Here is a 15,973-nt window from a genome sequence, read left to right on the forward strand (position 1 = left end):
TCCTTTGGGTATAGACTGAGGAGAGGGATAGCTGGGTCAAATGGTGGTTCCCTTCCCAATTTTCCAAGAAATCTCCATACTGCTTTCCATATTGGCTGCACCAATTTGCAGCCCCACCAGCAGTGTATGAATGTTCCTTTTTCCCCATATCCTCGATAAACTTATTGTTGTTTGTATTTATAATAGCAGCCATTCTGACTGGAGTGAGATAAAATCTTAGAGTAGTTTTGTTTTGTATTTCTCTAATTGATAGAGATGATGAACATTTTTTCATATATTTGTCGATTGATTGAATATTCTCTTCTGAGAATTGTCTGTTCAGGTCCTTGGCCCATTTATTGATTGGGTTATTTTATATATATATATATATATATATATATATATATATATATATATATATATATATATATTTGTGCTTAGCTTTTTGAGTTCTTTATATACCCTAGAGATCAGTGCTCTATCTTATGTGTGAGGAGTAGAGATTTGCTACCAAGATATTGGTTCTCTATTCACCTCACAGATTGTTTCTTTTTCTGAGAAGAAACTTTTTAGCTAGATTCCATTCCATTTATGAATTTTGATTTCAGTTCTTACACCAAAAGAATCTTATTAAGGGATTTGGGGCCTATCCCACATGCTGCACATTGGGGCCTACTTTTCTTCTATTAGATTCAGAGTCTCTGGTTTTATTTCTAGGTCCTTGATCCATTTTGAGTTGAGTTTTGTGCATGGTGAGATATAGGGGTTTAATTTCATTGTGTTGCATATGGATTTCCAGTTTTCCCAGCACCATTTGTTGAAGACGCTATCTATTCTAGAATGTATGTTTTTGGTGTCTTTGTCTATATAATGTAATTGTAATTTTGTTGGTTAGTGTACCACCGTGTACCTTTGTTCTACCAGTCTATTTTGGGGCCAATAACATGCTGTTCATTTCTCTTGTTAAGGGGTTAAGGGGTGAAGGAAAAATTCTCTACTTAGGAGTTGGTAAGAAAAACCAACTGGGAACTAAAACTAATACTAACCAGAGGTCTCCTCAATCCTGAGGAAGTAACATAAAGCAGCTATCAAAAATCAACCACAGGTACATTTCACTTTGCTCCTGTGGGGAGAAGCAGCACAGATGCTAAGAAGATCCACACTGTAAATTCAAACCCAAAATATATTTGCACCCACAATAGATTTAACACCAAGTAATAAGCATGAAATCTGAGAAAAGAAAGAAGCCTTAGTCTTCTAAGGCTATTATAAAATACTATAGAATAGGTGGTTTAACTACAGAACTTTTTCTGTCACAGTTCTTAACCCAAAAAATAAAAGGAGAAGAATAAATCCTAACTAATTCTGTTAGGTCAGCATAACTCTAATACCAAAACCAGAAAAAGACATTTCAGGAAAAGAATACTACAGATTAACTTTTCTTATGAATACAGATGCAAAATCCTCAACAAAATATTAGTAATGGAACTCAACAATGTATTAAAAGAACATGACCAAATGGAATTTGTCCCAGGTTTACAATGCTAGTTCAACATTTTGAAAAATCAAAGTATTCCATCAGTTCAAAGAGATACAGAAGAAAACAAAACACAATTATTTCACTATATGCCAATAAGGTACTTGTCAAAATTCTTTTTTTTTTGTACCAGAGATTTAACTCAGGGCACTCAACCACTGAGCCACATCCTCATACTTATTTTGTTTTTATTTGAAGGCTCATTCACACTGAGTTGCTTACCACCTTGTGATTGCTGAGGATGGCTTTGAACTTGGGATCCTCCTGCCTTAGCCTCCCAAGATACTTGGATTACAGGTGTGAACCACCATGTCCACTGGATATCCATACTGGATAACAAACAAACTCTCAGGCAACAAAAACAGAGTGGGAAGTTCCCCAAATTGATAAAGAAGTTCTAGAAAATAAACCTAGAGCAAAATCATCCTTTATGGTAAAAATCTCAAAGCTTTCTCATTAAGATAGAAGAAAAGACAAGGAATTTCCCTTTTATCATGCCTTTTAAACTATCCTGGAAGTCTTTGGAAATGCAATAAGACAAGAAAAGGGAAGTAAAAGTATATAGATATGGAAGAAAAATAATTCAACCTCTCTTTGTTTGTAGATTAAATGATTATCTGTGTCAAAAAATATCAGCAGAATCAACAACAAAAACACTAATTCCTGGAACTAAAAAGTGATTACAGAAAGGCTGCAAGATGCAGCACTATTCCATTAAAGCTGATCACTTCCCTATTTCCCAGGAAAGAACACAAAGAATTGGAAATTAAAAACACATTACATTTACATAAGCACCAACAGAACAAAGACTTAGATATAGATCTAACATGTAGTAGATGTATAAAGAGAAACTATACAATTTAATTAATAATAGCAAAGAACTAAATAACAAAGATACTCCACATCCTTTAGTGAGAAGTCTAAAATATTTAATGGATATTTAAAAAACTTTTTGTAAATTTTAAATAGAGGGCCATTCTGACTAGCATTACAAATATTTGAATCATTCCAATTCATCCTACCAGCATGTGAATCATCCCTTTCTCCAAAGCTGAGTACAAGATATTTTGAGAGTGAGCGATAGCACATTCACATAAATTGTTCAAATATACTGTTATACTGTTCAATTTCATTATTAATTTTGCTGTTAATATTTCATTGTGCCTAATTTATAAATTAAGTGTAATCATAAGCATGTACATATAGGGAAGTATAGCACATTTAGAGTTTTGTACAATCCAGTTTAGCATCACTGAGGCTCTTGGAATGAAACCCCATGAATAAAGGGGCACTATTGTATCTTCCCAAATAATAGGTTTAAGTGAGAAGTTCATAACATAAATCACAACTAGATAATTCACAAATTTGTCAAAATTGACCAACACACTTTATGAATGGATAAAAAAAGAAATCAGAAGGAAAATTACAAAATATTCAGGGACGAGAGAAAATGAGAACACAAAATGCCACAATTATGGAATCATGAGAGCAGTACTAAGGGAAAAATTCTATAAAATGAAAATTAAAAAAAAGATCTTGAATCAACAACTTAATATTACAACATGAGGCCCTAGAAATAGAAGAACAAACTAAATAAAAATCTAACAAAAAGATGGAATTAGTGATGAAAGCAAAGGTAAGTAGAGACTAGAAAAGCAATATAAAGCTAATGAAACCCGAAGTCAGGATTTTGAAAAAATCAACAAAACTGACCTGCTTTTAGCAACATGAAGTAGGAAAAAAAATCAAGAGAAGACATTGATGACTAGAAGCTTAATTGCCAATTCCATTCAAATAAAATGTGAAAATACTATAAACAATTGTTAAACACCCCACAAAATGGATAACCCAGATAAAATAAATAAATTCTTAAAAACACAAAGCTACCAAGATGAAATATGTTGAAATCTTTTCTCTATTGTTTGTTTGGTTTTTCTTTTGTTATATAATAGTACTTCTTCCTTGCTAGCTTGATGAAACAGAATCATATAGAAATCTAGACATATGTTTTACTAAAGGTTAACCTTCAAAAACACTTTAATTCCCTAATACTTATTGTTGAATTAAGCTCACTATATCTGCTCATTTTAAAAGCAGCATCATATATATTTTATAAAATTGTGAAATTATTTAACTGATAATATATATACATAACTCAGTTAGAAATTACTTTCTAGCCCTATGCATAATTCTAAGTTAAAAGTTATTGTTTTTTTAAAATTTTATGAGTCTTTCTCTATTATCTTCTCATAAACACATTTGCTGTTTAGAGTCAATCTGCTTCATACTTCCTGGCAGATCATATTCCTTTTAAACTTGAATGTTAATTTGGTACTTTTCAGATTTTTCTATAATTTGGCCAGGTATGGTTATTTTTAATTATGGTAATGTAGTAGTGTTTTCAAATTGAGATATTCATTCTCTCTCTCTCTCTCTCTCTCTCTCTTTCCTCTCTCTCTTTCTCTCTCTCTCTTCCTTCTGTGAAATTTAATCTGTTAGTTCTAAATTCTTTATTTTTTACCAGCTTTATTTTGTTCTTCTGGGATTTTATATAAGTAGATGCTGTTTCTCTATCCTTCAGCATTTCAGTGACTTTTTTTTTCTTCTTTTCTCTTGCCTTCTTGGTAGAATTTATTCCAAGTCACTACTTTTTTACTTTTTGTTTTTTCATTGTTTAATTTTTTATCTTAGTAATATTTGTACTTCCCTGATATGAGTCATAGACACAGCAATTAGATTGCTACCAAAGTTCTTGGCTATAGGTCAAGGAATAAATGGGTAAATGTAAGGTCACAAGATTCACTATTTTGTCAGGAACAGGGATCCATGGAATAGAACACAAATTGTCCCATTTAAGAAAAAAATATTTAGAGCACATAATACAAGTACTCATAATTTTTGAGCCAAACTAAATGAAATAATATCAATTGGTAAGTCAAATTCAGTGTCTACAACTAAATGTCCCTTTTATCTCTGTAATTGATCAATGGTGAAGTTGCTATGTTAGAAGATTATAAACATACTAGAGATCTTTTAGAGTGATCCAAAATACACAAACCACACCACAGTTCTCTGCCAAGTGGTGATTATCAAGGCTTGTTGCATTGCTGTTAATCAGATATGACCAAAATGCAGGATGTGTTTCTGTTTGTCATTACAACCATTTGCGTTTGTCACCATAGTGATATATAACAGGAAGGAAAATTTTGCTCTAAGAAGAAAAAAACGTAAGTTGCTTTTGCACTAAGGAAGTGGCAGTGGTTTTCAGGTAATAGTAAATAAGAGTTAACACTGTGTGTGCTGCTCATATTTCTAAGCCTGCTGCATACAATGTTTTTTCATTAGTAAAGTCTTTTACAAACACTGTGAACAGAGTAGATAAAATTCTTCTACTCTGACTTTAATGGAGGAATAATATTTTACTGGCTTACTCTCCTGTTAAATCTCAATATCCAAGCCTAGAAGGGTCAATTCAAGAGGACTTGTGAGAGCCAACTCAAACCTTGTAAAACAAAGAAACCAAGCAAGGTTGGGAGACAGAGAGAGAAATCTATGCAAAGTTATGGACACAATAAGGGTGAAATGGAAAGGAAGATGAAGAGAAATCCCCTCAGAAGAAAGAAATGTGAAAGAACAGAGGTGGGAAATTAAAATTAGGTTCATGTGCTTATAGTTAAATTATACTTTCCTTTTAAGAATAATATTTATCAGTATCCACTACATAAAATAAACTTCCAAGAATAATGTTTTAAAGAAAGAAAAAACACAAAATATTCACACATTAAGTAAAATCAGGCAGAAAGAAAATAGGGAGCAAAATAGAAATAGAATCTGAGAATTCAGCCATAAAACACTTACAAGCTGTGGTTAGATGCACAACAGCTGGGACACACCCAGGAGCCATTAGAAATACTCCAGAGTGTACAGAGAGCTAATGCTTCAACTACTTTATTTCTTGTGAAAATGATGTGATGACTTGGAGTAGTTATCTGCAGATGTTAAGTTTATGCCCAGCAAACTTGTGAACTCAAATGATTTCCCCAGGAAGCTCAGAATTTAGCAAGTCTGACCCTACTCTGGACACTGTGTCATCCTATTGACACTACCACAGCAGGTCAGAAATAAATAGCCTCATTCTCATTATCTTCCACTGACAGGCACACTTTGAAATGGCATTGGGGATAAAAGTAAGCACTTTTAATACTTAAGAGTTGATCATTTGAATTTCTTGTATCCACAGCTTAAACCTATAGAGTTACTTCAGTTTTTCAAAATATAAAATTCAAATAGGAATACAGAATAATTTAGAGATAGTATAACTTCTTTCATTAGAACTATTTTCCAAAAAATCTTGCATCACTATCTTCCAGGACATGAGTTGAGAAGAACATCCACATTCTTTAAGGTTACATGATAAATAAGGCAACAAGATTAGTCTAGACTCCAACAGAAAGAACATCATAACCCCAGTCCTAATCCATTTCCAGCAATTTTTTTTGTGTGTACCAGGTATTGACCCTAGGACTGCTTAATCACCGAGCCACATCCCCTGTCTTATTTATTTATTTATTTATTTATTTATTTATTTATTTATTTATTTATTTATTTATTTATATCTTGAGACAATGTCTTGCTAAGTTGCTCAAGACCTCACTAAATTGTTGATGCTTGCTTTGAACTTGTAGTTCTCCTGCCTTAGCCTCTGGAGCTGCTGGGATTATGGGCATGTACCACAGCACCAGTCTCTGGCTGTATTTTTACCCACCAAGAGACAGAGTTTATGATCTTTCCCTGTAAAGGAAAAGAGAAGAAGTAATTAAGAATAGTTGCCCCACATAATATCTAGTTGTTTTATGAGGTCAATTGAATTTGTTTATATTATAAAATCACTGTAGGTCTATTGGTGTAGTTCAGGGTCAAAATCCTTGCATACCTTGGGTGAGGTTTCATTCCCAGCAAAGCAAAAACAAAATATGTTTTTATTACTCATTAAGACAGATGAGGTGCCAAACACTGTAGTTAGACTTGAAAAGACAGAATCGGTCTTGGAAATGAATTCAGGTGTGAGACCTCCAGGGTCAACATTTCAAAGTTAAAAATTTAAGAATTTTCCGATTCCAAATGACTTCGGCAGATTTCATTCCAATAAAGACTGAGTTTTTTTAATTTTTATTATTTTAGGGTTAATGATTTTCACTTAGTTCTGTCACAACTGCATCTTTTTCCATATAACCAAATTCCAGTCATTGTGGGAAGACCCAAAACGATATGGACCCAGTATTTCCGTCAGTCTGAACAAAAATCACTCACCTAATGGTTTCACTCTGGAAAAGAAATTATATCTGTGGAATTAATGGCCAGCTTATGAATCTGTAAAAGCAATTTGTTTGACATTACTAGATGTTCACAAACATTTCTAGATTACACAAAATTGGTCAGAATGGTCAAAGTATGAAAGACATCTTAAAATGGAACAAAGCCTGCATTCTTCTATCTGGATACAACTGTAATTATTCCTGTACCTCTAGTTTGGACTCAAATTTAACTTGTTTCAATACTAACATGCTGATTCTTATTTTTAAATTTTTTTTTAGAACTGGGGATTGAACTCAGGGGCACTCAACCACTGAGACATATCTTTAGCTCTATTTTGTATTTTATTTAGAGACAGGGTCTCACTGAGTTGCTTAGCACCTCACTTTTGCTAGGCTGGCTTTCTACCATGATTCTCCTGCCTCAGCCTCCAGAGCCAATGGAATTGCAGGTGTGCACCACTACACCCAGCCGAACATGCTGATTCTTTGTGTAATATTCCAGATTCCTTGAGCTCAGTGTCTTTATTTCCAGGCTCCTATTCTTTTTTATTTTTTTGCCTTTATTTTTTATTTTATGTGTGCTCAGAATTTAACTGAATATCTCACAGGAGACAAACAAGTGCTCCACCACTGAGCCACAATCTTATTCTCCAAGCACAACCTTCTCCTCTCTCAGATATTCCTCCTCCAAGTCATGCAAAAAGCAACCAGAAATAGCAAATTTAGAGTCAAGTTAAAGTTAAAAGCCAGAAACAAAGCAGAGGACTCTAAAGGCATCAGAATCATGGGCAAGGTAAAAGCACAAAATATAGAGGAACCCAAATAGAGATAATTTCTAAGCAACACTAAACACCTAGCAAACAAAAACTGTTGACCTCAGTCAATTATCTTGGAAATATCTCTCAAGGGAATTATTGGCAGACAAGAGAAACTGTAAAGTGTGATATCTCAGTCTCCATAACTAACCACATAAAATCAGAGACAGGAAATGTGAACATCCCATCCCATTTTTCCTAGGAAAACTCTTAGGAAATTGGTGTCAGGAAGGTACAGCTCTGTTATCTATACCATGAACACAGTGCTCAGGATCAGAAGGACCTCATGGTTTGTTGAATGTTCCAGATTCATTTTGAACATATAAATGATTTTTAAATTGATTTTTAAATTTTTACATTGATTAAAATTATATTGAATTTTAAAATTCAAAATAGATGTAAATTAACACATAAAAACTACAACATTAATTAAAAATAAACATGTCTAAGTCACACACACACCAAGAGAACATAACTCAAAATCTGAATTAAAGTGTGGGTAAGTAAAATTACACTAACAAAAAAAAGAAAAGTATTTAGTTTTCAACAGGTTCTTGGAACTGTTGAAACTAATGTTTGAACTCAAGCTCTTCCAGGCAATCTGAGTCTTTCTGAACTCTAGATGAAACTGAAATTTTCTGGAGGGCTATAACCTCAAAAAGAAGTAACCCAGAAGTAATCTTAGCCCTAATAAAATTACAACTCAAACAGATGTATCTGTCTTAAGAAATAAAAGGTGGATTTATGGAGAAAGATTATGTCAAGTCAGAAAAAAATTTTAATCTAAAAAAATCTAGCATTCAATCAAATTTTTTTTAGGTATATATAATAAGAGACAAGATGAAAGTGCAAGAGAACAGACAACATCAACAGGTTTAAGGATGATAAAAATCTATCATAAGCAGGCTAGAACTTTAAAATAACAATTTTTGAAACATCCATTACTATTGAAAATATAGAAAATCACAAAGATTATTTCTCCTTCAACATTTAGAAAAAGGTAGATGAGCTGAAAAGGCATACCTTTTTCTTCATTTAACTTATTTTTTTAATTGAAGTCATGTGCTATCCAAGGAATCTGGATCACAAGTAGACAATCCACTCAAAAAAAAAGAGAATATAACATATAATTTGAAAAAATTGCTAACCATAAAGTATGAACTTCCTTGTAAGTTTTGAATTGTTGAGTTCAGAGACCTAAAGGTACTTAAAAAATGGGAGCAGCACAGGAGATGACAAATAAACCTCAGTCTCACAGAGTTGATTGACAACTGCTGATGGAGAAAGGCAAAGGCCTGTCTTCTCTGAAACTTTCTCTTATAAAAAGCTTTTTTTTCAAGTCACCAGATAAGGGGAAACAACCTTTTCACTTTAGGGTGTAGCAAAAAGTTCAGTGCTTCTAAGGAAGGAGGAGAAACAAAATAAATGTCTCTTCTTTCCAAGGTACAAAGACTCATTTTCTTCTAAAGGGTGAAGCATAAATTCTACCTCTAAAGTAAGTGCAGGGAACTGTCTTGGCTATGAACAAACACTACTAACACCAAACAGGAGCAGGGCCCAGGGTAGTAGGACCAGGGAGAGAAGATGCCAGAGGAGCAAGGCCCAGGAAAGCAGAGCCAGGGGAGCAGATCCAGAGAGAAAAGGGCCAGAAGGAGCAGGGCCAGGGGGAGAAGGGCCCAGGGTGAGCAGTATCAGGGGCAGCAGGGCCCGGGGCAGCAGGCCCAGGAGAAGCAGGGAAAGGGGGAGCAGGGCCTATGGGGAACAGGGCCATGGTTATCAGGACCAGGTGGAGCAGGTCCCAATGATTGCAGGAAAGGGGATTAGGGCCAGGGGAAGCAGGTCACAAGGAAAGCAGGAAAGGTATTAGGGCCAAAGGGAGCAGAGCCCATGGGGAGTAGTGCCATGGGGAGCAGGGACCAAGAAAGCAAGACCAGAGGGAGCACGGCCTAGAGGAACAGGACCCAGGGGAGTAGGGCCATGGGGGAGCAGGGCCCAGGGAGCAGGGCCAGGAGGGAGTAGGGCCCAGGACAGCAGGGCTAGGAGGAGCAGGGCCCAGGGAAGCAGGACCAGAGAGAGAAGAGCCCAGGGGAGCAAGACCCAGATGAGCAGAGCCAGGAGGAACAGGTCCAGGGGGAGCAGGGCCAGAGGGAGTGGGTCCTGGGTAAGTAGGACCAGGAGGAGCAGGGCCAAGTGGGAACAGGGCTCTGGGGGAGTGGAGCCATGGGGGAGCAGGGCCCAGGAGAGCAGGGCCAGATGGAACAGAGCCCTGGGGGAGCAGGACCAGAGGGAGAACAGACCAGGGGAGCAGGGCCGGGGGAGAAGGGCACACAGGGAGTAGGGCCCAGGGGAGCAGGGCCAGGGAGAGCAGTTCCCAGGGGAGCAGGGCCCAGGGGAGCAGAGCAAGGAGAAAATGGCCAGGGGGAGCAGGGCCAGGGGAAGCAGGACCCAGGGTAGCAGGACTAGGGGGAGTAGGGCCCAGGTTAGCAGGACTAGGTGAGTAGGCCCCAGGGGAGCAGGGCCAGGGGAGCAGGGCCAAGGAGGAGCAGGACCAGGAGGAGCAGGGCCCAAGGAGAGGAGGCCTAAGGGGAGAAGGGCCCAGGAGAGCAAGGATAGGAGGATCAGAACCCACAGGGAGTAAGGCCAGGGGAGCAGGGCCAGCGAGCAGGGCCCATGGGTACAGAACCAGGGCAAGCAGGGCCTAAGGGGAGCAGGGCCCAGGGGGATAGAGGAAAAGTGAAACCAGGGCCCAGGCGGAGCAGAACTATGGAAGCAGGGCCCAGGGAGCACGGCCATGGGGGAGCAGGACTCAGGGGATGAGGACCAAGGGGAGTAGGACACATGGGTGCATGGCTCAGGGAAGCAGGTCCCAGGGGAGCAGGACACAGTGGGAGCAGGGCCCAGGGAGAGCAGTATCAGGGAGAGCAGAGCCCAGGGAAGCAGGCACGGGGGAAGCAGGGAAAGGGGTAGCAGGGTCAGGGGGAGCAGGGCCCAGGAGAAACAGAGAACAGGGGGAGCTGGGCCTAGGGTAGCATGGCCCATGTGGAGCATGGCCCAGGGGGAGAAGGGCCCAGGGGAAGAAGGGTGCCGTGGAGCTGGGCCCAGCATGAGCAGGGCCCAGGGGAGCAGGGCCATGGGTAGCAGGACCAGGTGGAGCAGGGCCCAAGGAGAGCAGGATCAGGGGATTAGAAACAGGGGGAGTAGGGCCCATGGGGAGCAGTGCCAGGGGGAGCAAGGCCCAGGAACGCAGAACCAGAGAGAGCAGGGCACAGGGGAGCTGGGCCAGGAGGAACATGGCCAAGGGGAGCAGGGCCAGAGGGAGCGCGGCCTCGGGGAGCAGGGCCAGGAGGGAGCAGGGCCCAGGGGAGCAGGGTCCAGGGGGACCAGGGCCTAGGAGGAGCAGAACCAGGGGAGAGGGCTCAGGGGAGAAGGACTGGAGGGAGTAGGGCCCAGGGGAGCAGGGCCAGGGGGAGCAGGGCTGGGGAGAGCTGGAACAGGTTGAGCAGGGCCCAGGGAGAGGAGGACCACAGGGAGCAGGGCCCAGGAGATCAGGGCTAAGGGGAGCAGAGTACACATGGAGTAGGGACAGGGGGAGCAAGGACAGGGGAGCAGGGCCCAGGGGGAGCAAAGCCCAGTGGGGAGAAGGGCACAGGGGATCAGGGCCAGAGGGAGCACAGCCAAGGGGAGGAGGGCCAGGGAGGAGCAGGGCCCAGTGGAGCATGGCCCAGGGGAGCAGAGACAGAGGGAGCAGGATAAGGGGGAGCAGGATACAGGGGAGCAGGGCCAAGAGGAGCAGAGCCAGGGGGAGCAGGGCCAGGGGAAGCAGGGCCCAGGAGAGCAGGGCCCAGGGGAGCAGGGCCAGGGGGAGCAGGGCCCAGGGGAGCTGGACTGGGGGTGTAGGGCCCAGGGGAGCAGGGCCAGGGGGAGCAGGGCCCGGAAGGAGCAGGACCATGTGAGCAGGGCCCAGAGAGAGGAGGACTAGAGCAGTGACCAGGACAGCAGGGCCCAGGGGACCAGAGCCAGGGGGAGCAGTACACAGGAAGCAGGACCCAGAGGATCAGAGCTAGGGGGAGCAGTGCCAGGAGAAAAAAGCCAGGGGAGCAGGGACAGAGGGAGCAGAGCCAAGGGGAACAGAGGCAGGGGAAAGAGGGCCCAGCAGAGCAGGGCCCAGGGAAGCAGGGACAGGGGGACCAGGGCCCAGTGGAGCAGGACTTGGGGGAGTAGGGCCCAGGAAAGTAAGGCCAGGGGGAGCAGGGCCCGGGAGAAGCAGGACCAGGTGGGGCAGGGCCCAGGAGAGCAGGGCTAGGGGGAGCAGAGCTCATAGGGATTAGGCCCAGGGGGAGCTGGGCCAGGGGAGCTGGACCCATGGGGAGCAGGGCCCAAGTGGAGCATAGCCCAGGGTAGCAGGGCCAGGAGGTGCAGTGCCCATGGGGAGCAGGACCAGAAGGAGAACAACCCAGGGTAGCAGGGCCAGGGGAAGCAGGACACAGTGGGAGCAGGGCCCAGGGGAGCAAGGCCAGGGGAGCAAGGCCAGGGGGAGCAGGATAGGGGGAACAGGGCCCAAGGGATCAGGACCAGGGAGAGCAGGTCCCAGGGGAGCAGGGCCCAAGGCAGCAGAGCCAGTGGTAGCAGTGCCAGGAGAAAAGGACCACGGGGAGCAGGGCCAGTGGGAGCAGAGCCAAGGGGAGAAGGGCCAGGAGAGCAGGGCCCAGGAGAGCAGGATCCAGGAGAGCAGGGCACAAGGGAGCAGGGTCAGGCGTACAGGGCCCAGGCGAGCAGAACTGGGGGGAGTTGGGCCCAGGGAAACAGGGACAGGGGGAGCAAGGCTGGGGAGGAGAAGGACCAGGTGGAGCAGGGCCCAGGGAAAGGAAAACCAGTGGGGAGCAGGGCCCAGGATAGGTAGGCTAGGGGTAGCAGGGCCCACAGGGAGTAGGGCCAGGGAAAGCAGGTCACAGAGGAGCAGTGTCCAGGGAATCAGAGCCAGGGGGAGCAGAGTCATGGAGGAAAGGGCCAGGGGGAGCAGACCAGGGAACAAGGGCCCAGTGAGAGCAGTACCGTACCAGGGGGAGCAGGTCCCAAGGAGCAGACCCATAGATTCAGGGAAAGGGGGAGCAGGGACAGGGGTATCAGGGAAAGGAGAAACAGGGAACATGGGGAGAAGGGCCCATGGGAGCAGGGCCCATGGGGAGCAAGACCAGCGGGAACAGGGCCCAGGGGGATAAGGGCCTAGGGGGATCAGGGCGCAGAAGAGCAGAACCGATGGGGAGCAGGGCCCAGCAGAACAGGCCCAGGGGAAGCAGGGATCAGTAGACAAGGGCCCAGGGGAGCTAGGCCCAGGGGAGAATGGCCAGAGGATTAGGGCCAGGAAGAGCAGGGCCCACAGGAAGCAGGGCCAGGGGGATCAGGGCCCAGGAAAGAAAGACCAGAGGAATCATGGCCCAGGGAAGCAGAGCCAGGGGGAACAGGATCAAGGGGGAGCAGCACCGAGAGGGAGTGGAGCACAGACGGGAGCAGGGCCCAGAGGAGCAGGGCCCAGGGGGAAGCAGGATAAGAGGGAACATGGCCCAGAGGTGTAGAGGTGGGGGTGGTGGTGGTGGTGGGGAGCACGGCACAGGGGATTAAGGCCCAGGGACCAGGGCCAGGGGGACCAGGGCCAGGGGGAACAGGGCCTGGTGAGCAGGGCCCATGAGGAGCAAGACCAGGGGATCAGGGGCCCAAGGGAAGAAGGGTCCATGGGGAGTAGGGCACAGGGAAGTAGGGCCCAGGAGAAGCATGGCCCAAGGGAGCAGAGACAGGGGAAGCAGGGCCAAGGAGAGCAGGGCCAGGGCGAGCAGGGCCAGGGGATTAGGGCCAGGAAGAGCAGGGCCCATGGGGAGCAGGGCCAGGGGAAGCAGGACACAGGGGTTGCTGGGCACAGGGGTGCAGGGACAGGGGAAGCAAGACACAGGGGTTGCTGGGCACAGGGGTGCAGGGCCACGGGGAGAAATACTCAGGGGGAGCAGGGCCCAGGGTAGCAGGGACAGGGCGAGCAGGTCACAGAGGAACAGGGTCCAGGGGAACAGAACCAAAGGGAGAAGAGCCAGGGATACAAGGGCCAGGGGGAGCAGGGCCCTGGAGGAGCAGAGTAAAGGGTTAAGGGCCTGGGGGAGGAGGGCCCAGGGAGAGAAGGGACCAGGGGGAGAAGGGCTCAGAAGAGCAGGGCTCAGCAGGAGCAGGGCCCAGCAGAGCAGGTCCAGGAGAAGCAGGCCCAGGAGAGCAGGGCCCAAGGGAGACGGGCCTGAGGGAGCAAGGCCCAGGAAAGCAGGACCAGAGGGAGCAAGGCCTAGATGAGCAGGGCCAAGGGGAGCAGGGCTAGGAGGAACACAGCCAGAGGGCCAAATGGGGCAGGGTCCACTGAAGCAGGACCAGAAGGAGCAGGGTCAAAGGAGAGGAGGGCACAGATGGGGCAGAGCCTAGGGGGAAGCAGGGCTAAGGGGAGCAGAGCCAGGAGTATCAGGGCCTAGGGGGAGCAGGACCAGAGGGAATATGGCCTAGGGGAGCTTGGCCAGGGTACAGCATGGCCCAGGGGAGCAGGGCCCAGGGGAGCAGGGCCAAGGGGAGCCAGACACAGGAGTAGCAGGCCCCAGGGAGCAGGGCCAGTGAGAGAAGGTCCCAGGGGAGCAGTGCCCAGGGGAGCAGAGCTAGGGGGAGCAGTGCCTAGGAAAGCAGAACCAGAGGCAGCAGGGGCCAGGGAGAGCAGGGCCCAGGTGAGCAATGCCAGGGGGAGCAGCGCCCAGGGAAGCAGGACCAGAGAAAGCAGGCCCCAGAAAGGAACAGGGCCCAGGGGAGCAGGGCAAGGGGGAACAGGGCCAGGGGAACAGGGCCAGAGGGAGCAGGGTGCTATGAAGCAGGACCAGGGGGAGCAGGACTCAGGGTGTGCAGGGCCCAGGGGGACTGGAGCACAAGGAGGAGCAGGGCCCAGGGGAGCAGGGCCAGAGGGGAGCAGGGCCCAGGGGAGCAGGGCCAGAGGGGAGCAGGGCCCAGGGGAGCAGGGCTAGAGGGAGTAGGGCCTAGGGGAGCAGGGCCAGAGGGAGTGGGGTCTGGTGAAGCAGGACCACGGGGAGCAGGATCCCGGGGAAGCAGGACCAGAGGGAGCATGGCCCAGGGGAGCAGAGCCAGTGGGAGCAGGGCCAGGGGGAGCAGGACACAGGGGTTGCAGGGCCCAGGGGAGCAGAGTTATGGGGAGCAGTGGCCAGGAAAGCAGGAAAAGAGGGAGAAGACCCCAGGGAAGCTGGGGCCATGGGGAGCAGGGCCATGGGTAGCAGGAAAAGGTGGAGCAGGGCCCAAGGATAGCAGGAAAAGGGGATTAGGGCCAGGGTAACAGAGTCTACAGGGAGCAATGCCATGAGGACCAGTGCACAGTAAAGAGGACCAGAGGGAGCACACCCGGGAGAAGAGTGCCAGGGGGAGCAGTGCCAGGGGGAGAATGGCCCAGGAAGACCAGTACCATGGGAAGCAGGCCCAGAGGAAAAAGGGTAAGAGGAAGTAGGGCCAGGGGGAGCAGTTAACAGGGGGAGAAGGGCCCGGAAAACAGGGCCCATGGGAAGCAACACCAGGGGGAGCAGGGCCCAGGCAGAGAAGGGCCCAGGGGGTAGTAGAGAACAGGGGAGCAGGGCCCAGGAGGAGCATGGCCCAAGTGAGCAGGGCCCAGGGGAGCAGGGCCAGGGGAATCAAGACACAGGGGAAAAAGGGGCCCAGGGGAGCAGGGCCAGGGAAAGCAGGTCCCAGGGGAGCAGGTCCCAGGGGAGCAGAGCAAGGGGGGAGCAGTGCCAGGAAAGCAGGATCAGAGGGAGCAGGGCCCATGGGAACTGGGCCCAGGGGAGCAGGGCGAGGGGGAACATGGCCAGGGGGAGCAGGGTCAGAGGGACCAGGGCCACAGTGAGCAGGGCCCGGGGAAGCAGGACCAGGGGGACTGGGCCAATGGGAAGCAGGGTCCAGGGAGAGCTGAGCCCAGGGAGGAGCAGGGCCCAGGGGAATAGCAACAGGAGGAGCAGGGCCCAAGGGATGCAGGACCAGAGGGAGGAAGGCCCAGGGGAGCAAGGCGGGGGGAGTAGGGCCCAGGGGGAGTGGGGTCTATGGAAGCTGGGCCCAGGAGGAGCAGAACCAGGGTGAGAGGGCCCAGGGGAGCAGGACTGGAGGGAGTAGGGCCATGGGGAGCAAGGCCAGGGTGAGTGGGGCCAGGGGGATCATGGCCATTGGAAGCATGGCCCAGGGGACCAGGGGTTGGGGGAGCAGGGTGCGGGGAAGCAGGACTCAGGGGATCAGGACCAGGGGGAACAGGGCAAAGGGGG

General features: G+C 47.3%; 1 long non-coding RNA gene across 1 annotated transcript in view; it reads right to left on the reverse strand.

The window, feature by feature from the left end:
• Positions 1–5,889: 5,889 nt before the first annotated feature.
• The window catches only part of LOC144378395 (uncharacterized), a 44,100-nt gene continuing 34,016 nt past the window's right edge, over positions 5,890–15,973 (reverse strand). Inside the window, exons 2-4 of the long non-coding RNA XR_013440049.1 lie at positions 8,670–8,747; positions 6,827–6,886; positions 5,890–6,307 (exon numbers count right to left, since the gene is read on the reverse strand). This is a non-coding gene — a long non-coding RNA (uncharacterized LOC144378395). The remainder of the gene's footprint in view (positions 6,308–6,826; positions 6,887–8,669; positions 8,748–15,973) is intronic.

Source organism: Ictidomys tridecemlineatus, chromosome 6 (assembly GCF_052094955.1).
Source record: "Ictidomys tridecemlineatus isolate mIctTri1 chromosome 6, mIctTri1.hap1, whole genome shotgun sequence".
Taxonomy (NCBI): domain Eukaryota; kingdom Metazoa; phylum Chordata; class Mammalia; order Rodentia; family Sciuridae; genus Ictidomys; species Ictidomys tridecemlineatus.